At 55.5% G+C, this 23,458-nt stretch overlaps 1 protein-coding gene across 4 annotated transcripts in view; it reads left to right on the plus strand.

Annotated features, from left to right (window-relative positions):
• The window catches only part of LINGO1 (leucine rich repeat and Ig domain containing 1), a 207,583-nt gene that overhangs the window by 297 nt on the left and 183,828 nt on the right, over positions 1-23,458 (plus strand). For 2 of the 4 annotated variants that reach the window (XM_032174743.2, XM_032174745.2), the window contains exon 1: positions 4-727. The exons of 1 other annotated variant lie outside the window; for it this stretch is intronic. The gene's annotated coding sequence lies outside the window, so the exon portion shown is untranslated. Of the gene's footprint in view, positions 1-3; positions 728-22,542; positions 22,586-23,458 lie in introns of those variants that run through there. One more of the 4 variants, XM_058427619.1, reaches the window with a different exon arrangement.

Below are 23,458 nucleotides of genomic sequence, written 5' to 3' on the forward strand. Positions count from 1 at the left end.
GGGCGGTGGGGCGGAGGGGGCGCGGGAGAGGGCGGCGGCGAGACAGACGGGGAGCAGCGGGGAGAACGAGGACCGGGCTGGGCAGGTGGGAGAAGGCAGGGAGGCGCCGGAGAGGCCGGACTGGAAGTGGGGAGAAGGGCAGCGGCGCCGCGGAGGGGGCCGGCGCTTCCTGCAGGAGTGCGGGAAGCCAGAGTCGGCACCTGGGCCCGGGTTCGGCCTGGGAGCGCGGCCGCGGCCCAGCCAGGCAGGGTGCGGGAGCCGGGCCGCTCACGGGGTCCCTCCGGGGAGCAGCGGGGCACCTGAGGCCGGCGGGGCCCAGGGCTGCCCTCCGCAGGCTCCGGCCGTCCCGGCAGGGGGTCTTTGTGAGCGCTCCAGGAGGGCGAGTCGGGAGTGCGGAGCCGGGTGTGCGCGCCCGGGCGTGCGCGTGTGTGGGCGCCGGGCAGTGGGGGCGCGCGGTAGAGATTCTGCCGGCATCGCGGCGTGGCGAGCAGGAGGCAGGAGCGGGACGCGCAGGGGAGCCGGGACCCTCCCGCGCACACGCACATGCACACGCTGCGCGCTCTCACGCGCACACACACGCCCTCCCTGCCGCGCTCGCCGCCGCGGCCACCATCGCGGAGCCGAGCCCTGCGGAGCGGGAACCGGAGCCGGAGCGAGGACCGGAGGCAGCCGAGCCGGGGGATGCCGGCCCGGAGCGGAGCCGCGCGCGGACGGCGCGCCCGGGACGGTGAGTGTGGCCGGGCCGGGCCGCTGCAGCGGGGCCAGGGCCGCAGGGGCGCAGGCCGGGGAGCCGGTTTGTCTGCCCGCCGGCGGCGCGGCGTGCGCGGCCTCTGATTGGGCGGGAGCCTCGGGGGCAGCGGCGGGGGTGGGGTGCTGGGTGCGCGTCCGTGGGGGGCGTGCACGCTTGGGGCTGGGATGGGGCGTGCTCGGCACCCCAGGCCGCGGCCCCGCCTCACCCTCACCTGCCGCTGCAGCCCCGGCGACTTGCAGCAACTTTGTGGAGCCCCTGGGCCGCGGCGGGCCGGGAGGGGTGGGGACGGAGGCGCTTTCAGGGTGCAACTCCGGCCTTCCTTTCCAGAGAAGAGAACGCGAGGGGAGCGAGGCGGGGGCGCGGGCCAGGCTGCCTGGCGGGCGGAGGGGTGCGCCTCCACCTCCTCAGTCGCCCAGCCACCGGCTCTCTGGGACACCCACCTAGGCCCGCGGCGCCGCGCTGGAGCCGCTCCGGGCGCCAGACTACTGTGACCCCGCCAGGGTCAGGCGGGACCGCGCGGCGACAGCTCCCAGGCCCAGGGCCAGGGAGGTTGTCTTTGCAGGCAGGCGGAAGACACCAAGGTTCAGCTGGGGGAGTGCGGAGACGTGCCCGGGCGTGTATGTGTGTGTCCCCGCGCCTTTTGCTCCTCAGGACGGTGGCTGGAAGAAGGGAACTCGCCGCAAGGCGCGCCCCACCAGACCTGGACCCTCAGGAGCTCCCAAGAGGCCGGGGATGGGAGGGGGCGTCTCCAGGTCTGCCGGCCTGGTGCCCCATCCCTGCTTGTAGCCGTGCCCCCCCGCGTGCCTCGCTCTGCATTGAGGTTGTGGCTGTGCTTTGTACCCTCTCTCCTCGTGAGTCTCCTCCCACACTGGACCTGTGCTGGCTGCCTGAGGGAACCTCCCCACACCCCTAACTGCCAACCCAGCCAGTCCTGTGGAAGATGGGATGGAAAGCTGTGGTCCAAGATGGTGCCTCTGAGAGGGAGAGAACCCCGTGTCTCCTGGAGTGAGAGGCCCAGGGAAGGGTCTGGGGTCAGGACTCCTGCAGGGTCCTCATCCTCCTTGTTTCCAGGGCGGGTTTTTCCTCCTCTAGGAAGCCTTCTCTGGTTGCTCCTGAGTCCTTCCAGCTTGGACTTCCCTGGGGTTGTAACTGCCGGGATCCCAAGCAGCCCCCATCCATATGCCTTCTTTCCTGCCACTCGCCTGTGAACCTGTGTGGTTAGAAGTCTTGATTTCAGCCTGGATGCTGCGTGGAGGGGTGTGGTGGCTGGACCAGTCAGTATCTACCTGGGTCTCTGGAGTATGGTAATGTCTATGGTAATACCAGCTTTCAGGCTTAAACCTTACTTCCACCTCCATTATCCTTCTGGAATCTCTCAGCCACTTTGTGAGAATGCAGGACCGGTGGGCAAGTTTCTTATGCATTTCACAGAGGAGGATTTTGTGGCAGAGATGGAGGTAGTTTTCTAAGTCTCAGGACAGCCCTTTTCCACTGCGAGGGTATCCGCCGACGCTGGTCTTTGGTGAGGCATGGAGGGCACCCAGGCCTTCTTTATTGGCCTGGCAGGCGGGCTCCTGCTGCGTGTGGCACGTTTACTGGGCCAGCGGCTGTTCTCAGCTGGAGGCAGTTGAGCAAAAGCTCCTGACCTGTGGGACCTTTTGACCCTAGCTTGGTTAAATATGTGCTTCCTGGATTTGGGGCCAGAGGCTGTCTGTGCTTTGCCTGATGGTTTGGAAGCCCGGATCCTGTCATCCTCTGCACAGCTCTGGGATTTCACTACCATCCCAGGGATCCGAATCACTCCCGCCCAGCCTGGCACTCTATGCTGGGTCCTGGCATTGTCCTTGTGTTTGGGCCCCAGAAGCCTTCCTACCCTCTCCATCCTAGAGCCCCTCTGTGGGCCAAAGATGCCCCGTGGAGATCTAAATGTGCACTGGGGGAATTGGAGAGGACTCTGGTGGCTATCGTGGCCACTTCCTCCCCAGGTGGCCCACCTGAAGAACAGGAGGTCAGAGCTGTCAGCCCCAGGCAGGCTTCTGTGACTTCCCTCAGTCCTGCTGGCAGCCTGGAGTCATTCCCAGGGCCTTCCGGGTAAGAGCTGTTGCCTGGGAGTTACCACTGGGGGTGGGGCTAGGCCTGCTGGATCCTGGCGGTGGCCTCCTCAGCCTTTGCTGGCTTCCCCCTCCCAGGCGGCCTCTCTCTGCCTCTCCCCGCTCCTCCCTTGTTGGCTCTGGCTGATAATGGCCTTTCTTTGCCATTGTTTTTTCCTTCTCTCTGTCTCTCAGCTCCTCTTCCTCTTCCCCTGTGACTCCCTAAGCTCCAGACTTTTGCATCCTGAGTGTTGACCAAAGCTCTGGTTGACATCCAGGTGGCTGGAGCATGGCAAGACGCCTAGCTTGGTTCCACCCCTATCATCCATGCCTGCTTGAACCCCTGCCCCGGTTCTTCTGGTACCTCCACTCCCACCTCAACCAACTCCGCAAAATGAACCCTTCATTTGGGGTCCCAAGCCATGGTGAGGGGGAGACCAGGGGCACTTATTTGGCACCTGGTCTATTCTGCCGGGGGTGAAAATTCCAGCCAGGGGCTCCCAGACCCTACTGGCTGCCACCTTTAGGAAAACAGCCACTTCCTCACCCCAACCTCCTGACTGGGAGGGAGCAGTGCCCAGTGTGACCCCCTTAATTTCCCTCCCCAGGCAAGACCTGACCCTGCTATATTTGTGTTTTAAATTGCAAAGATATTCTAACAAATCCAGTGATAAGAATTTATTGAGTGGGCTGGGCCTTGGGGTGACTCAAGGGGAAAAAGCTGCCCCTGACCTCTCAGGCATAGCTTTGTGGGGGCTGAGGGCTACCCTGACCAGTCTCAGAGTTTCTTCCGTGGGCTTCTGGGGCCCAGACCCCTGTTCCCAGGAACCACACCTTGGCTCTTACTCTCCATGGCCTGGTGCCTCACTTCACATTTGGAGGTATCTTCTGGCTTGAGACCTGGACTGAGTGCTGGGGATACCAATGATGAGCCTGGGCCCCTCCCCGGATGGGCTCTCAAAGGGGAAACAGATTTGGACCCATACCTCTGAGTATTAGTGAAGCTGGCTGGGTAACCGAGAGGCTCCGTGGGGGAGTGGCAAGGGGCTGTTTCAGAAGGAGGGGACGGGCAGGGCCTTGACCTGCTGAGATTTTCCTGCACTTGATCGATGCTCAGTAAATAATTGTTGACTAAATGAGTGAATGGAGAATGCGAACGTGAGTGGGGGCTTTCTAGGAAGATGGCACGGTGCTGGCAAAGGCATGGAGGTGGGAAGCGCTGGGCAAGGGTAGAACGTATTTGCAATGGGGTAGTTCACACGGGGGCATGGAGAAGGTTGGCACCAGACAGAAGAGGATCCTCAGTGCCCATCTGAGGAGTGTGGGCTGATTCTGAATTCAGGGCTTGCAGGGTTGAAGTTCTGGAGGAACACAATTAGATTTGCAATATAAACCACTTCTCTGGTGGTCTTGGGTGGGGTTGTCCAGGGGCTGGGAAGACTTGGGTGGGGTGATCTAGGTCATCAGAGTTCGGCGAGGGCTCAGGATTCACCAGTCCCACCACCTGGGCATACAGAGGTGGCAAGTGTCCTGAAGTCATAGATGCAGCATCCAGTACTGGCCCTGCCACTGTGTGCACTTCAGTAAGCCCCTGAGGCCCATGGGTCTGCCTCAGTTTCTATGTCTGTAAAGTGGACACGTTTGTCTCCATGGATAACTGGAGTGAGTTTGAGTGGGATTTTGTAACCTCGGAGGAGGGCTACAAAGGAAAAGGGGTAGAGGGCTGTTCAGCATTGCTGTTTGATAGAGGAAGAGCTTGAGGCCTAGAGCGGGGCAGTGACTAGCACAGGGTCACTAAGCAAGTTGGGAGTGGGCACTGCAGTCTCTGGTTTTTCTGGCTGTGCCTGTGCTTGCTGGGCAGGGGTGGGTGGGGTGGCCAGGGCCTCGGGGCCTCTGCAGAGGACGTCCTTAGGCAGTCGTTTCAGCACTCCAGCTGTCAGAGAGCATATGAGGCCATATGGTCACATCAGGGGAGGTGCCAGCCACTGGAGGAGGGATAACAGCTGCCACCATGGTCTTCTGGATCTATGTGGGCACTGCCAGCCACCAGGGTCAGGGCGAGAGGGGTCAAAGTGGAACTTCGGTGTCCAGATTGGTTTGGACATGGAGGCTGGGCCTTGGCAGGTGGCCCAGTTCCAGCACCCATCTGCCAGGGCAGCCAGATAGGCAGCTCCATGCCCAGGACTGATCCAATTAGCTCAAGGCCAGCTGTGCCAGCCACCCTCCTCACATGCCCCACCCAGCTCTGATGGCCTTACCATGGGATGGCAAAGTGCCTCTGCTGTCAGGGTCACTGGCCTCAGTGGAGTGTGTATGTATGTGACATGTGCCCACACCCTAAGCGCTGATTCTGAAACTCTGAGACTTTGGGGTGTGGAGTGGCTCCTCGAATCAGCCTGGCGGATCCAAAGGGCCTGGGCTTGGATGCCAGATGGAAATGGGTTTGAATCTTGGCTCAGCTGCTTCAAGCTGGGTGAGCTTGGGCAAGTCACTTTACTGAGCCTCACTTTCCTCGTGGGTGTCATGGGGAGATGATGTCTACCATAGCCCACTTGGAAATAATGCATGTAAAGCAGCCACTAGCCGGAGGCATTGTAGGATCTCAGTAAATGTTAGCTGACATTTTGCCCTCTGCAGGAAAGGGAAATGGGTCAGGTTGGAGTTTCAATGTCCAGGTAGAAGTAAAGAGGAGCCTTATTATTATTATTTTCCAAGGCGAAATCTGCTTTATAATTTTGTGTTTTTATACTCCTTCTTTTGTTTAGTCCTCATGGTAGTTCCAATAAAGTAGGCAGACAACATTGTTCCATTTCACAGATGAGAAAACTGAGGCCACGGTGGGAAGTGAGTCTCCAGAAGCCACACAGTGGGTTAGGCTTGACCCTGTTTCTGGACTCCTGGTCCAGTGTTCTTGCTCCACAGTGAGGCTTTCCAAACTTCTGGGGTGGAGACTAGGGGAAGAGTGGCTTTGTCTTCTGTCTAGACCAGCTTGGGTATTCTAGAGACCCCCTTCTCGGCCCTGTTTCCATTATAGGTGCAAGGACAGGCTGTCATGGACTGGTAGCCAGTCTCAGCTGGGGCTGGAATGAGGCATGCTCAATGAGGCAGCATCTGCTGTATTTCTCCATCTGCCCCAGCACAGCGAGGGGCTGAGATTGGGGGGCTTCCTGGGGGCAGGAGAGCCCAGGGATGAGTGAGGGGTGGACCTTCACCTCCCAGGCAACCCTGGTCATGCCAAAGCAAGCAGGCCTGAGCCTTCTGGGACAGGGTGGGGAGGGCGCTGGGCCCTGGCCCTTTCTGGTGTATAACCTTAGATCACTATCCTCTTTGAGCCTCGGCTTTCCCCTTTGGACACTGGGCAGAATGATCTCCCTGCCTGCCTTACAAGGCTATTTTTGAGGCTCTAATACGTATTTTTCTACGTGGCAGGGCATTATAAAAACATGCTATTTCATGGCTGTAATTCCAGGACTCCCCTGTCCTGCAATTTGATGATCTATGATCATTCAATGAATCACTGTTTGGGCGCCTCCTCTGGGCCTGGCTGTTCTGGGTGCTGTGGGGACAGAGATGAGTAAGACCAGCCTCTGCCCTCTTGGGGCATGCAGCCTGGTGGAAACCATAGACAGATCTTCCCAAGCCCAGGCTGGCTGTCATGCTGTCACCCAACACCCTTCCAGCACTCCCTGTTAACTCCAGGCTGGCGTTCCGACCCCTCGGCACCTTGCACAACCCTATGTCCCACCCCAGCCCTCTCTCCCAAGCACCTCTCTGTGTCCCCAGGCTCCAGCCAATCAGGTATGCTGTCGCTGTCCTCCTCCATGGCCCTTCCACCTGAGAGTTCTCCCCCATCTCTGTCCATGGAGATCCCACCCACTTTTTAAGGCTCAGCCCAAATGCCACATTAAAAAAAAACCTTCTATTGGCCACCCCTCCTGGAATGAGCCCATCCTTCCTCAGAACTCTGAGAGCAGTGTATCAGCTTTACCTTTAGGGAACATTTATGATTTACTGTGTACCCACTGTGTGCAAGGCCTGGGGGTGCTTTGTCTTTATTTTGACTTGGGAGCACCTTGGTGGCAGGGACTGGGTTTATCCATCTTGGGTTCCTTGGGCGTGCCTGGGGGCCAACCAGGCTGATCCCGGGCATGCAGTGCCTCCCTTGGGGCCTTTGTGGCCACTGCCACTTCCTCCCTGGGTAGTCCCTTGGGCCTGGGGATTTGGGCTAGGCCCAAAACATCTGTTTGAGAAGCTCCCGAGTTATGGGCTGCTTTGCTGCTGAGATGCTCATCATAGATACGGCCCTCCTTGTCCCTGAGGGCTGTGCCAGGATGGGGCGGGGCCACCCAGTCACTGGCCATACATAACTCTCCCCGATGAATTGCACAGCTCTCAGCAATTAGCGATTGATCATTTGGGGTACTGATAACTCTCCATTTTCGATCCATGGAGGCGAGCCTGGCCAGTGATGGCGAGGGTCAGCTGGGCCTGGCTGGGAGATTGCGATCATGGCCGTTTATTTCTGACCAGGAAGCTCGATAAACAGGAGCCAGAGAAAGAGACGCAAACCCCCATCTCCGACCCACACTGCCAGGGTGGGGATAGAGGGCTGGGGAGGAGGGGGAGTTGGAGCAGCTGGGGAGCTTTTGCCCACCTCCTCCACCCTCTGTTCTCCACCTGCCTTATTTTGCTTCCAGTCTCTTCTGGCCCTGGGCCTCAGCTTTCCCATCTGTTAAGTGGAGATTTCAGTCTCTTTGTCCGGTGACACTTTGCCTTTGAATGAGATGCCCAGGCAGTTACTGACTTGTCATCATTTCTGCTCCACCGGTAGGGGCATCCTGAGGCTCTGAGAGGATGGAATCAGTATCAGGACCCCCATCCCTGGGCTGCTCTGCAGAGGGCATGGGGAGCCTGGTGGGTGGGGGAGGTGTGGTCACAAGACAGCAGTCACCTCAATAAAGGGCAGCGTCTGGCTTCTGAATGTGTTAAGGCTTTTAAATGCGCAGCTAGGGCTCAGTGGAATTTGTGAAAAGCGATTTCTAGGGAAACAACATAAAGGAGATGGCAGGGGGATGTTTAACCTACTTCAGAGACCCAGTTGTCTTTCAGGCATACCAGGAGCACCAGGCATTGTGTGTGGGGCTCCTGCCTGGCTCACGTGACTGTGCTATTTTTTTTTTTTAATTTTGTTGGGAACATTTTCAGACATACGAAAAAGTAGAGAGAATAGTACAGGGAACTCCCATATACCCCTCATCTAGATTTAACAATTGTTGACATTTTCCCACATTTTGCTTTATCTGTTTTTTCCAGAATATTTTAAATTATAGACATCAAGCCCTTTCACCCCTAAATATTTCAGCATCCATCTCTAAAAAGTAAGATAAAATATTTCTGCCTAATCATAAGTGGTCTCAAATTTTTTTCATTTTGTCCTTGGGAGATAAAGAATCTGACAGATGAGCAGACTGGGGCCTCTGAAGCGACTTGGCCTGTCCAAGGTCACATAGCAGCGAAGGGGAGGGTCCTCTGCAAAGGCCCTGAGGCCCCGGCCACCCCACCCACCCCTGCCCAGCAAGCCACAGGCACAGCCAGGAAAACCCCAGGCTGGAGTGCCTGCTCCCAGCTTGCTTAGGTGGGATCTAGGAGGCAGGCTGCGGATGTAGCCCAGGATTGGACAGACACAGGAGAGGTGGGGGAGGGGAGAGGTGGTCTGGAGCTGGACTCCTCTGAACAGGTTCCTCTGGCTCAGGCTGGAGGTTCCACCTGGAAACAGGAAGTGACTGACCCTCTTTTGGGCTAATTATCTCTTTCTTTTATTTGCTGTGAGGATTAATCAGGAACTGCAGTGTCAGGAAAATCTAAAACAACTTCTTGTTTATTGTTTAATTTAGGAGAATGTTATCAGGCTCGGGCCATGCAGGGCCAGGGGAGCTTCTATTGGCACAAGCAGCTGGGCTGCCCCCACCGGCCACCCTGTGGGTGCAACCAGGAAGGTGGTGGGAAGGCTGGCCTGGCAGGAGGAGTTGGGATCGGGTCTGGACAGCTGTGGGAATTGGGGTGGGGGGCGGTGTTGGGGGCTTGGGGCTGCACCTGAGATCTGGGCTGGACCAAAGACTCTGTAACCTCGGAACAGAGATCGGAAGTGAAACTCAAGGGGGTGAGCTTCTGAGGGATGTGTGGACATTGGGGAGGGCCTTGGGCTGCCTGAGGCCCTACTGAGGAGCTCTCCTCTGTCTTCCGGCCTCCTGCCCGAGCCTGGACTCCTCCCTGGGAGGCTGCAGCAGGATGACTGCCATCTACCAGCCTAAGGTAGCTATAGGTCTCCCTGGGCTTCCCTGCCTCCTTGGGGTTAGGGTGATCTCTCCCCCAGCACTCTCCGATGCTTGGGACTCCCTGAGGGGTCCCAGAGGTCACAGGTATGGAGTCACAGAATGCTAGAACTAGAAGACATACTTAGAGATGATCTCATTCCTCCTCTAGGTTCCAGATAGGAAACTGAGGCACAGGGAGTGGCCAGTTCTGTCTCTCGTCTCATGGTGAAGTACTGCAGAGCCTTGGCAATAAGTCAGGCGTCTGGCTTCTCAGTCCCAGGATCCTCTGCTTCCAGGCCACATGGGCTTGTCGTTCAGGACCCACTAGTGCTCTCCTGGGTACAGAGCCGGGAGGCTGGATCAGCTGCGGAAGGGCTGCCAGTCATCCCAGGGGGTGGGCCTAGGATTCCCCTATTAGGGTCTGCCCTCCTCGCTCTCCCTCTCCTCCCTAGATTCCTGTGTGTGTGTGCACGTGTGTGTGAGTGTGTGCACGTGTATGTGTGTGTGTGCGCCTAGTTACTTACCTGTGTGTGTGTGCTTGTGTATGTGTGTGTGTGTGCATGTGTATGCGTGTGTGTGTTTGTGTGTGTGCCTAGTTACTTACCCGAGAGGAGAAGAGCTGTGCAGGTTGGGGAGGAGGCCTCGGTGGAGTGTCCTGAGGCTCAGCCATCTGGGGCTGAGACTGGTCTCCTGTCCATAGTGAGCCCCCACAGCAAGGAGGAGTGCCCCGATTAGTGCCAGGCTTACTGCTGGGCTTATTCTTGAGGTCAATGGGGGAGTAGGGTAGGAGAGGCCACTGGGAGAAAGGCAGCCAGAGCGGGAGTGAAAGGCAGAGACATCAGAACACCTCCTGATCCCTGCTCTCCAGCCCTGCAGCGCCACCGGACCCACAGCAAGCCTGTGTGTTCTCTGCAGTTGGCGAAGAAGAGGAAACCACCTTACCTAGGACGAGTGGCTCAATGGGAGCTGTGAGACGGGGGCACGTCGCCACCTCTCCTGGGCAACTGTTTCTTCCCTGGCAAAACGAGGCAGGGGCTGGGCCTCTGCTCTGAGAGCCAGGTGGGGAGGACGGGACATGGCTGGCTGTAGGTTGGTCCTTCACCCCCCTGCCAGGCAGGAAGTAGACTGGAAGGGTCACAGGAGACAGCACAGGTCCTTGGTGTCCCCTCAGCCCGCCAGGCCTTCCCTCTGTTCTCCCAGTGCTGTGGGAGTGGGGGGAGGGCACCATGCTTACAGTCCAGGAATCAGGGGTCAGCGTGGGGCATAGCCTCTGTGTGTTCCCACAGTGACTATATGCTAGATCCCAGAGGGACCTGGAAGAACGTTACCCTGATTTGTGTGCACAGCTGTTCTGCAAGGTGGGCATTATCGACTCCATTTTACAAATGAGGAAACGGAGGCTCAGGGTGGTCACCCGCCTGGTTAGGGCTGGGGGTGAGATTTGAGCCCAGGACTGCCTGGCTTCCCCATATCCCGCTGTCTTTGAGGCCTGGTTTCTGCTCTCATCCTCATCACTGCCTGCTGGGTCTTGGTGCTTGCCTTTGTCCAGTAGGGCTGGGAGGATGGCTGAGGGCTGACCTGCAGGCCTCGGGCTGGAGGGAGGGCGTGCTCTTCGTCCCTCTGGGAGGCTGAACCTCCATTCACCTCCTCCACCTGGCCTGGCAGATTCTAAGAGCTCTGGCTGAGGCTTACCAGCATTCTTGGAGGAATCCTTCCTAAGCCAAACAAAATGGGAGGATCCTGGCCCTCTGCTCAGGGATTGGGCCTCCATGTGTGTGCAAAGCTCTTAGAGCCTCCAGTGCCCTTTGCTCCTAGACGGCACGTGCCTTCCAAGTGAGCATTTATTGGGTGACTGCATGTGGAGTAGGAGCCTGAGTGCGCATATATGGGCCATCGGGGCCTGGGGAGTCACACCTGAGGGTTGAGCGTGAAATAAGGCAGAGGAGAGTTCGCTGAACCCCTGTTAAGTGTTGGGCAAGTGCCAGATGCTTTACCTGTATTACCTCATTTAATCCTAACAGCAACCCCATGAGATGTGCACTATTACTATCCCCATTTAACAGATGAGGAAACTGAGGCTCAGAGAGATTGAGGGACTTGCTGGAGATCATGCAGCTAACGAATGGAGGAGCTGGCATTTGAACATAGGAGCATTGCTTCTACAGGAGGCTATGTCTGTGTGCCAGACAGGGGAGTCTGTGCTGCAGCTGGGACGAAGGCAGTGCGGTTTCAGGAAGAGGTGTCTGCTCTGTATTTGGAGGGAGGAGGTCAAGGGTCCAGCGAAAGTCCAGGTGAAGGAGGGATTCAGCAGCAGAGGCCTGGCTGGCAGGCCAGCATTCGGGTCTAGGGCTGTGTGATCTTGGCTCAGCTTCCCTTCACTGGATCCAGATCCTCAAACCTGCCTCACCTCCCTCTCAAGGCCTTTGCCCCGATACAGGAATGCATCCTTATGCTCCTATATCTGGGCAAAGGCCTTGCGGTGAGACTGACTGTGGCTGCTCAGAAGACAGTCAGGGCAGTGTGCCACATTGGGGAGCATCTGCAGATGAGGCTGGAGAGGGGCCCAGGCTGTGCAGGCCTCCAGTGCCAGCCTGCAGTGGTGGATGTTCTCTGGATTTTGAGCAGGGGAGAATTGCGTCCAGGTCTGAGGTTTACAGGATGGATCTCTGATGGCTGGGGGCCATGGGTGGTGGGGAAGGGGTGAGTTAGCAGGGGGCAGCTGGGGGCTTCTCTCCCCCTTGCCCCAAGCCTGCATGGGTAAGTCTCATCTCCTTATCTTCGATTCTTTCCATCCCATTCCTTGCCTCCTAGAATGTGGAGCTGGGTGGGGAGCAGAGGAGGTCCTTGGCCCCTTCCAGGCCCCTCCCTCAGAGACTGTAAATATTTTGTCTCCACCATCTCTGCTGCTGGAAATTGCTGCTCTTAACGCCTTTTTTCTTTTGCTTGATACAAACGAACGCTGGAAAAATTCCGTGCCGGGCGCTCACTCTGTTGCTTCTGCTCATGCCCAGAGTCCCCTCCAAAAACTCTAATTGCTTTTAAGCTGTGATAGTTGGCAAAAGCAGTTTTCTTTACATTATGGAGGAAAGGGGAAAATCCACCAGATTTTCTTCTTCCTTTCTTCCCCCCTGTTTTGACTCTAACCTTTCGTTTTGAGTTCTCTGCACTGCTGCTGTGGTCCTGGGAGAGAAATGGAGTAGAAGAGACGTGTGCAGGGAGGCAGGAACACCCATAAACAGGACATTTTGCCTCTTTGCACCTCAGTTTCCCCATTACAAAGTGATTATATGTCCATTCATTCATTCCCTAGAGGTTCCCTGAGCACATCCATTTGAAGCAACTTGAGGGCCAGGACTGGCTGCTGCCTGACACATAGTGGGTGTTCCATTAAGGTTGGCCAGTTGGATAAACAGCTCCACTGGCAGCCAGGCACTTTGCCAAGCACCAGGAATGCGCAGGATGAATCTGAAGCAGCCTCTGTCCAGGAGAGCTCACTGATTAGAGGGGGCACCACCACACAAATATAATCACTACATTACTGAGTTGCACTACAGGTGGGTCCTGGGTATGAGGAGCCCAGAGCAGGGCATGCCGGGGGACTCGGGAAAAGCTGCAGGAAAGAGAAGCATTTGGACTGCGCCTTGAAGAAGGGGTAGGAGATGGGATGAACTGGGCCAAGGAGGAAGGAATTCCAGGCAGGAAACAGCATGCGAAGGCAGGCAAGGGTGACCTCTGAGAAGCTGGGTGTGGCTGGAGCCGAGGCTGCCCAGATGGGCCTGAGCTGCTAGGGAGAGCTTTGCATGGCAGGTGGGGAGTTTGGACTTGATCTCAAGGTAACGGGCAGCCCTGGAAGGGTTCCAAGCAGGAGACTCATGCAGGGAAGATCCCTTTGGCTCCACATTGTGGATGATAGGGGAGGAGAGATGCTGGCTAGGAGGCTGGTCACCACGAGCCTGGGGGGAGATGGGAGGATGGTAGTGTGAATTTGAAACAAGCCTGGAGACCCAGATCCTGGCACTCACCTCCTCTGCCTGTGCTGTGGGGAGAGGCACTCCAGGTCTTCCCTGGACTGGGGGGTCAGGGTCCCCTAGAGTATCTGGGGAAGCAGGCGTCCAGTTCATAGGCCTCTGCCGCTATGGTTGGGTTTGCTTCATTCTCTGTTCCTCAAGTGTATAGCCCTTTACAGTTTGTAAAGCCCACTCACCTCTGACCCCTAGATAGATCTGAAAACAGTCTCCTGGGGTGGGCAGAGCAGGATACCCATCCCCTGTGGACAGATGTAGGTCAAGCTCGCCCCAGGGCCCTGAAGGCAGGTGGAGCTGGGGAGGGGATTTGAACCCAGGCTGCTGCCTGCTCCACTTCTGCCGAGTACCCCTCCGCCCTCGACCCTCTTCCTCACCTCTCCTCCTGAGCCCTGTGCTTCTTCCCTGTTTGCAGAGAATGTGGGGCTTTTCAAAAGCCTTAATGATAGAAAATAAATTGGAATCGGAGAGGAATCATCGCTGGGCATTCTCGGAGGGCCGCCTCTGCCCTCGCGTCTCTCAGCCATATTGAAGCCGGCAGCCGGACCGGAATATGAATGAGTCTGGGGCCAGCATTGCTCTTAATCTGCCGGGAAGCCCTCCGTGGTCAGATGGCACTCACCAGTGGCAACGCTGTTTGCAATGAGGCTTCGGCAGCTGCTGGACATCACCAACCAGGACTGATTTCTCCAGGATGGACTCACAGTCCATGGCTGCTGAGGAGAGGTGGAGGGAACCTCAAGCTTAGGTCCCCACTCCCGCCAAAGCCCTCTGCTGGGGTCACAGCTCTGAGGTCAGCCCCGGGTGGGGTCAGGTATCCCTGCCTGAGGAGAGGGGGTACATGGAAGACCATCAGTGGTTCTGGGTGTCTGTGTGATCCTCATCTGGGTATTCAAGGCCTCCTGTGAGTCCTTGGCCCTCTTGTCCTGTCTCCTTCAAGAAACCTTCCTTGATCAATGCCCAGCTCACACTTGCTCCCATTTTTAAGCTTCTTGTGGCCTTTGGAGCCTATAGGGGCCCGGCAGGAAATGCATGGAGGAAATGCATGGAGCTGGCTGGATGTGTTGCAATATGGGGTGATAGAGACTGTGGCAACACGGAGGCACCAGGACCACCAGTTTGGAAGCCCTACGATGGGCACTTCCACACAGTTTTGCTAAGTAGACAGTGCCCTTGCTCCACAGCCGCAGCTCTCATCTGCCAACTAGCAGAGAGCCCCCTGAGGGCAGGCCCCAGTCTCTGCCCTGCAGCTTGTCCTTCCACGGCAGGCCCAGCTAGGCATGGGCTGGGCACCTGGGCAGGCCTCCCACAAAGCATTAGACTCTGGGGACCTGGGGTATCACTCAGAGTAACCCTCTTGCTTAGAGATGGGGAAATTGAGGCCCAGAGATGGAGGGTGGGTGGAAGGTCTCTGTTCTGTTCTGTTATATGGTGCACCCCTGCCCTTATTAATCTTCCCAGCAGGAGTAGGAGGGCAATTTTTGTATTGTGTTTTAGAGAGGAGGAAACAGGCTCAGGTGGCTGGATCCAGGGAACACTGCAGGCCTGCATTTGAATTAGTCTGTTGGAACCCCAATGCTGGCCATCTCTTTCTGGCAGAATTAGAGGGTGCTGAGGCATGCACAGAATCATCCAAGGGGGACAAGTTGCATTTGTGCCCAGAGTAAGCCCAGCCGAGGGTGCGAGGCGTGGGATCCTGGCTCAAATATACCACCAACTCCCTGTGTGACCCAGGCCAGGCTGAGGGAGGCCCCTGGAGGGGTCAGGAGCAGTTGGTGGGGGGCCACTGAGGCCATGTGGCGTGGGCTTGGCTGCCAGCCGTGCTCAGCACTCCCATCCAGCCGCTGGGCTCCCTTGGCCCCAGGCTCATAATGAACCCTCTCACTCCTGTCATCTCTATGGTCACTATAACGTGGGAGGTGGTAATCGTAGTACCCAGGAGGGACCTGAGGCTCTGCAGGCTCACTTAGCAGTGTGGGACAGCCCAGGCAGCCAGTAGCCTGCTGCAGCTGGGAAGCAGGAGGATGAGAGAAGTGGGCCTCAGGCCGCTGCTGGGTGGGCAGACTGCACAGACCTCTCAGCCCTCCAGCCTGGAGCCGGGGCCAGGCCAGCCACACCCCTGCACATCCTTGCACACACTCAGACTCACGTGAACCACCTTGTCTAGTGAGACTCAGGGTTGTCGCTTACTCACTCTGACCTCTGCCCACCCAGCCTGTGCTCTCGCCCTCCCCGATGGGGAGGGGGAGCTCACCCCTTACCCAGACAGCTTGCCTGCCTTGGACAGCTCCCTCACCTCTCTGGCCATCTACTTCTAGTGACTCATACATGGATCCTGGCTTGGGGCCCGGGGCCACAGGACTTGTCCTAGTCCTTCCCCCCAGCACTCTCTCCTGATGTGCGGCGCATATCGTGCCTGGAGTCTGCGTTCCTATGGGGGTTAGCCTTGCCCTGTTCCTGCCTGGTGCTTCTGGATCTTTGGGCTGGGGGCCCCTGGAGGAATCTGATGAAAGCCATGGCCCTGTGTTAGAGACTGCAGCCCAGCCCCTCCTGCATGTGTATCGTCATAGCCAGTTTTGTGCAGTTTCGGGGCTCACAGACCTCTGTAGTCTTCCCTCCCTGGGAACCCTGTTGGGAACTCCTGCTTTACTCATTCCCCAGGTGACATAATTAATGTCACCTGTTGTGCTACCTAGGATGAGATGCAAGGTGTCCCAGCCCCCAGGCCACACCCTTTCTGCTCTACCCTGCTGCCTTAAGAAGGTCCCACTGTGTGTGGCTTAGGGGCTGAGAGCTGTGTGTATTAGGCTGTTCTTGTGTTGCTATAAAGAAATTCCTGAGACTGGGTAATTTATAAAGAAAAGAGGTTTAATTGGCTCATGGATCTGCAGGCTGTATTGGAAGCATGGTGGCAACATCTGCTCAGCTTCTGGGGAGGCCTCAGGAGCTTTTACTCATGGCAGAAGATGAAGTGGGAACAGGCACTTCTTTTTTTTTTTTTTTTTTATTATACTTTAGGTTTTAGGGTACATGTGCACAATGTGCAGGTTTGTTACATATGTATCCATGTGACATGTTGATTTCCTGCACCCATTAGCTCGTCATTTAGCATTAGGTATATCTCCTAATGCTGTCCCCGCCCCCCCCGCCCCCCACCCCACAACAGTACCCGGAATGTGATGTTCCCCTTCCTGTGTCCATGAGTTCTCATTGTTCAATTCCCACCTATGAGTGAGAACATGCGGTGTTTGGTTTTTTGTCCTTGCGATAGTTTACTGAGAATGATGTTTCCCAGTTTCATCCATGTCCCTACAAAGGACACGAACTCATCATTTTTTATGGCTGCATAGTATTCCATGGTGTATATGTGCCACATTTTCTTAATCCAGTCTATTGTTGTTGGACATTTGGGTTGGTTCCAAGTCTTTGCTATTGTGAATAGTGCCGCAATAAACATACGTGTGCATGTGTCTTTATAGCAGCATGATTTATACTCCTTTGGGTATATACCCAGTAATGGGATGGCTGGGTCAAATGGTATTTCTAGTTCTAGATCCCTGAGGAATCGCCACACTGACTTCCACAATGGTTGAACTAGTTTACAGTCCCACCAACAGTGTAAAAGTGTTCCTATTTCTCCACATCCTCTCCAGCACCTGTTGTTTCCTGATTTTTTAATGATGGCCATTCTAACTGGTGTGAGATGGTATCTCACTGTGGTTTTGATTGCATTTCTCTGATGGCCAGTGATAATGAGCATTTCTTCATGTGTTTTCTGGCTGCATAAATGTCTTCTTTTGAGAAGTGTCTGTTCATGTCCTTTGCCCACTTTTTGATGGGGTTGTTTGTTTTTTTCTTGTAAATTTGTTTGAGTTCATTGTAGATTCTGGAGGGAACAGGCACTTCACAGGGTGAAAGTAGGAGTGAGAGAGATGGGGGAGTGCCACACACTTTCAAATGGCCAGATCTCAGATCTATTGAGAACTCACTATCACGAGGACAGCACCAAGTCGTGAGGGATCCACCCCCATGACCCAGCCACCTCCCACTAAGCCCCACCTCCAACACTGGGAATTACCTTTCACCATTAGATTTGGAGGGGACGTCCAAACTATATCACTGTGAGAACCCATTCATTCATTCTATAAACATCTTTTTTTTTTTTTTTTTTTTTCAGATTTTTTGTCTGTTTGTTTTATTTGGAGATGGGGTCTCGCTCTGTCGCTCAGGGAGTGCATCGGTGTGGTCTTAGCTCACTGCAGCTTCAAACTCCTGGGCTCAAGCGATCCTGCCACCTCAGCCTCCTGAGTAGCTGGGACTAGAGGTGTGTGTCACCACTCCTGGCTCAGTCTATAACATTTGTGCCCAATGCCTCCTCTGTGCTAGGCCTAGGCTGGGTTCTAGGGTACAGAGAAGAGCAAGACCCAGCCCCTACCCCTGGGGAAGTCAGACCTGTCAGCAGTCACAGCTTAGGGGATGAAGGTGGGACAGAGGTGAGTACAGGGTAGGTGTACCAGAGGGGCTTCACCCCAGCCCTGTAGGGAGAGGCTTCTTAGAGGATGGTGGGGACTGGTCAGGGAGGACAGGCATCCCTCAGGGGGAACAGCAGGTGCAAAGGTTTGGAGGCTCAGTTCTGTTGAGGAACACAGGAGGCCCAGTCTGATTGGAGGGTAGTATTGGGAGGCACTGGGGTCAGGCATGAAGCTGAAGGCCACTTGGGGATGGGCCCCAGGGGGCCTGGTGGTCCCAGTAAGGAGTGCGGGCAGGGAGCAATAGGGAGCCATAGAAGGGTGTGGAGCAGGCAGCCATGTGGTTGGATCTGCATTTTGGAGTGCTCCCCTGGTAGCTGCAGATGGAACATGGGTAAGTGTGGAGGTGGGGAGAGGAGACTTCCAGGAAGCTGTGTTAGTTGTGGCTCAGACCCAGGTAGAGAGTGTCATTCACCACTCATCAGGAGGAGTTTGCTGGTCCCTGTAGTCCCTGCTTCTTGGAGGAAGGTGGAACACGAGCTGTGCAAACAGTTGTTCAAGGGAAGGGGGCCTTCTGGAACTGGAGGGGGCTTTATGCTCCTTCTGGGCAGTTTTCTCTGAATTTATTGATTGACTCACGAGTGGGAGGGGCATTTCCAGCATGGCCTGATCTCTGCAGTTTCCCACCTGCTCCTGGCCCCTCTGCAGGCCTGCTGGCTGCCTATACCTACTAACATACACACAAACACACACACACACACACACCTTGGGGAACACCTGGGGGCACAAGACACACCACACACACTATGCACACATATACATGGGTCTGCTGTGTTCCTCTCCCTCCAGACACACACATGCTGTCTCTTTGCTGTCATCCCTGAGAGTGACAACACACATACACACACACTGATTCTAGATTACAGACACGCCTCTGCACCACTTGGAACCCACACACCCTCCAGAGTTCACCTCCGCAGACCCACATGTGCCCTCTATCTGTAAGCACCACATACCTGCATGCCCCAGTCACCTCCACGCACCCCATGGGCTCATCCCCCCACTCTCTGTACGTATAGGGAGAAACACACCCCAGCTTCTCCCTCTTTTCCTCCCTCTCTCTCTCCCTCCCTGCAGCACTGGAGCCTTGAAGCCCCCCTTTCCTGGAGTTTTCTGCAAAGGCCCTTTCTATTTTCCCTTTATCCCTCAGCCCCAGTTCTGGGTTCCCCAGGGCGGTGACCATCTCAGGGTTTTCTGGACACCTAGAGAAATCCCTGACCCTCACCCGGGAGGGCCGGAGCCTTGCTGAGGAGCCACAGGCCCTGGCTGCCGGCATACCTTGAGCAACCTCCTGCCCCTGTCAACCTTGGCCTGGGGGAGCGTAGGCATGGGTTCCACAGTCTCCAGCTGAGGTTCTCAAACTGGTCCTAGAGCCCTAGCGTTTCCAGAAGGGGCCTCAGGGATATGAGGGTGGGGCTGGGGTTGGATAGGGCTGAATAGATGGATGTTGGTCCCCTCCCCCTTCAACCAGAGCAGCCCTGCTTAGATCTGCATTTCCTATTAGGGTCTGAGAAGGATTAAAAAAAACCCCATTAACTCTTTATTGATTTTGTTTTTCTGATTACAACAGAAGACCCAACAATACATTTGTGGAAAACAGGCCCTGAAAACCCCCTGTCCCACCGCTCGGAGGTGATTGCTGTAAAGCCTGGCGTATTGTCCTCCAGCCTTTTGGGGCATATAGCAACAAATCGTTAATTACAGAAATAGGCTCATGCTGAAATAGCATTTTACAGCTTGATTTTTTTCTCTGTTGTTATACATAGACGTGCCTCACTCTGTCAGATGGCTGCAGAGTGTTCCATAGCGTGGACATGCTATATTTTATTTGAACTTTCCCTTATTGATAAACGTTTAGGCTGTTTCCAATTTCTTTTTCAGTCTTACCAGCAATGTTTCCATGAGCATCCTTGGGCATGTATACGTGAATGCTTGTGCTATTATTTCATGGGAGAGGCTCTCAGAAGTGAAATTACTAGGTTGTAGAGTGTTTGGGTTAAACTGTTAATCAATGTTGCCAAATTACCCTTCCAAAGGTTGAGCCAATTCCCCCTCCATCCAATGGTCTGGGAGTGCTCATTTCCCCACATCCTCGCCAGCACTGCTTGTTATCAATCATTTAAATTTTTCCCAATCTGATAGGCAAAAAATGGTAGCATGTTGCTTTCATTTGCATTTCCCTGATTGCTAGTGAGATAGAACATCTTTTCATGCATTTATTGGCCAATTTAATTCCCTCTCTGCAGATTTCTAATTCACTGCCAATTTTTCTCTTCTTTTGACTTTTTTCTTATTGATTTGTAGGGGCTCTTTGCATATTAGCAGCATTTTCTTCCATTGTCTCATTTGCCTTTTAACTTTGTTTATGTGTCTTTTTCTGTACGGATGTACAGTAGTTGGATTTGTTGAATTTTCACTTTATGGCTTCTGGATTTAATGTCTGGCATAGAAACGCTTCCTCCACTGCATCAGATTTCATTTCAAATAAGAATTTTATTGCTGAAAAATCTTTGCACAGCCCTGGTTTGTAGGCTCCTTCCCAGCTGTGTGTCTGTTCCTCTTGGCAGCTGCAGGCCTGGCTCTGGGGGAGGGGAGGGGTGGCCCCATCCATCCATGCTCCATCTCCATCTTCAACTCTCTACTCTTCCTCTGTCCAGCTGGCTTTGGGGTCACTGCTGCTCTGTCTCTTTCAGAGCCTCTATCTCTCGTATGCTCTGCCCCCACTCCTCTGTCTCAGCTGTTTTCCCGTCCCCAGCTGGTTTCCCATCAGGCAGCAGTAACTAGGGACGTGAGGTGGCAGTGGTGGCAGCCCTTAGTGGGTTGGGGACAGAATGTGCCCCCCTTGCCCTCCACCTGCCAGCCTAGCACCAAGTCATGTGGGCTGGAAGGGGAGGCCCTAGCCTGGTTCTCTCTCTGGAAGAGACTCTTTTCCTGCCAGAGCCCAAGGGAGGGCTCTGAGCCAGTCCTAGTCCCTCCTGCATCAGGAAGCCTTCCAAGACAGCTTCTTCGTCCCTTCCCACAGCTCTGAACCTGCCCCTCCCTTCTTTCCTTGTGGGTCTTTCCCCGTCCTGCCTTCTCAGTGCTGAGCTTCCTGGAGTCCACCTGGCCACCTCTCAGGGCCTTGGTTTCCACCTGTGTAACATAGGTCCTCGGCAGCTGTTGCAGCTGCTGGGAGGCATGGTACACACAGAGCTGGTGGGTTTCCAAGCTAAACTCTGGAAGGTGTTCCCTCTTACTCTCTCAATACAGCCCCATCCCTCAAAACAAAACCCACTAAAAATCACAGGGGAGAGCTTGCATGCTGCCGACAAAGAGATAGGGACTTGTGTTCCTTCTGTCAGGATGGTGGCCAGCAGGGCTTACTGGTTCTCTGCTCACCCCAGGTGCAATGTCATGCCTGGTTTATGGGAGGTGCCCAGGAAAGAGAGAGAGAAAGGGCAAGGACCTAATGAACAAAGCGGGAACTGCTGAGGCTGGGGGAGGAGGAGGCAAGTCTGGGGCCCACATTCTTTGAGTTACTCCTGGGTAGCAAGGCACTTTCTTCACAGTCCCTCACTCCTGGGGCCTGGGGTGCTAATGAGAAATACCCACCTTAACCTCCTGGAGGCGTGGGCCCCAGGTGGACTGTAAGGGGGACTTGGGCTTGGGGAGCAGCTGGGAGAAAAGCTGGGGAAACTCAGAGGTCTCTTAGAAGCATGGCTCAGAAGTCCATAACCTAAAACTCTGAGGGACCCTTCCCTGGGCTCCTGCAGTCCCTGGCCTTCTGGCCTGGCGCCCACCCTCTGATCATGACGGTCTGTCTCCTCTGAGCAAGAGCAGTGTCCTTTATATCTCTCTGTTCCAGTGACCAAGCACATGGTAGGTACTTAACAAAAGTAGAATGAATAATGAGGAAATAGCTAGGGGTATTGATCAGAGGGCTCAGGTATGGGGAAGAGGAGACCTGGGCTCTGGACTTGGCTTTTTGGTTGACTTTCTGTGTGACCCTGACCCTGGTTGGACCTCAGTCTCCCCATCTGTACAGTGGGCGTGGGCCTCTCAAGATCTGTGATTATGCACCATGTTGTCCAGAGCAGGCACAGGCCTATGTGACATACCCACACAGCACACATGCCAGGGCCCTGCTTTCTGATCAGTGTTTGCTGAGTGTATACCGGGTGCCAGCCCCGCTCAGTGCTGAACCCACTTTGTCAGAGTCCTTGAATAGCTGTTTCTGTGGAGGTCTCACGTTCTCCGGGGCGTTTGTTCATTCTGCTGAACACACAGACTACACAGGCTGAGAGCTCCCTGGGCTCCACTGAGGTGGCAAGGAGCCAAGAGGGCAGATAAGAGGCCCCCAACCTTGGCTGCAGCCCCCTCCACCCTCCTTGGCTGTGAGGCCTGCAGTTGGGGTTTCATGTCTTTCTTGGGACCTGGCACACTGGCAGACCTCGTGTCCAGGAGAGTGCCCGGCTCCCACTGCGTCTCCTCCCCTGCCCCAAATCATTGTCATGCTTTGCCTGTGGTCCCATTTCCATAGCAACTCCTTGTGATGACACAGAGGAGAGTGGGAGCTTTAGGAAGGTTTGGAAGGTTTTGGGGGAAGGGAGCGGGAGGCCCATTCATTGTCTTGGAGCATGGCCGCTGGGGGCCCGGAACGGCACTGTGGGGATGGCTTACCCTGCCAGCTCAGGTGGAGCTGGGCTCAGGGCCGCCAGCCAGGTGGTCTGGAGGCCTTCCAGGGATAGGGCTGCCCGGGTTGGCCTGGGCCTGGCTGGCTCGTGCCAATCTATCGGGATCCAGCTCGGGAGGCCGCTGACAGCGCCCCTGTCTGACTAGACCTGGCTTGGGGTACCCGGGCCTGAGAAGCTGCCCAGGCTGTGCTACCCCTCTGTCCCAGGTTGGCACCACTATGTTCTGTCCTGTCCTCCAGGATCAACAACCAGTGGGATGCACCCAGGGCCAGCTGGCAACAGGGGCCTAGTTTGGGGCTGGTGAACCGTGGGACTGGGCAGGCCTCTCTTCACTGGTCTGGGCTGCTTCGTGGCTCTGTTGTTAGGATTGGAAAGCCAAAGTGGGCCCTGGAGCCTGCTCAGCACCCACTTCTCTGCCTCCTTAGAGAAGTCTGCAGCCCATAATATAGGAAGACCCTGGCCCCAAAGCATCTCCTACGTCTTCACCTACCACACGGCTAGAAATTCCAACATTTGCATCTTAGATTTGTTAGAATGTTGATTCTGGGAGGGACCCTGAGGGCTTTTCCATCTTCTGCCCATATTATAGCAGTCACCTGGGAGCCCCATCCACCCATCCTTCCATCTATCCCATCCGGAAGGCCTTGTGAATGCCCCTGGGGTCCTAGGCCTGTGCCGGACGGCACCCAACAGGGAATCGAGCAGAAAGCAGGGGCTGGCCTGGCCCTCCAGGGAAGACAGAAGCTGCTTGCCCTCTCAAGGGCTGCTGGGAGCCAGGTGCTGGGTTCGATGCCAGCTTCCTGAGCTTCCCTTTCACCATCACAGTTGAAGCCACCCCTGGGCACCACCTGCACTCGTGTTTTCTTAATCCTTGTCTTTGTGTTGACTTATGTTTGAAGGTGGATTACCATGATGCTCCCCAAGCACACATCCAGGAAATCACACCTGTGATGTGCCTGTCATGTTTTTCTTTTCCAATACACAGAAAGAGAAACACGTAACTATGAAAACGAAAACATTTGTCTGCACACCACGAAATCCCCTTGTGCACCCCTAAAAGCGCACACACTTTTCCTACT

This window comes from Hylobates moloch, unplaced genomic scaffold (genome assembly GCF_009828535.3).
Source record: "Hylobates moloch isolate HMO894 unplaced genomic scaffold, HMol_V3 SCAFFOLD_14, whole genome shotgun sequence".
Classification (NCBI taxonomy): Eukaryota; Metazoa; Chordata; class Mammalia; order Primates; family Hylobatidae; genus Hylobates; species Hylobates moloch.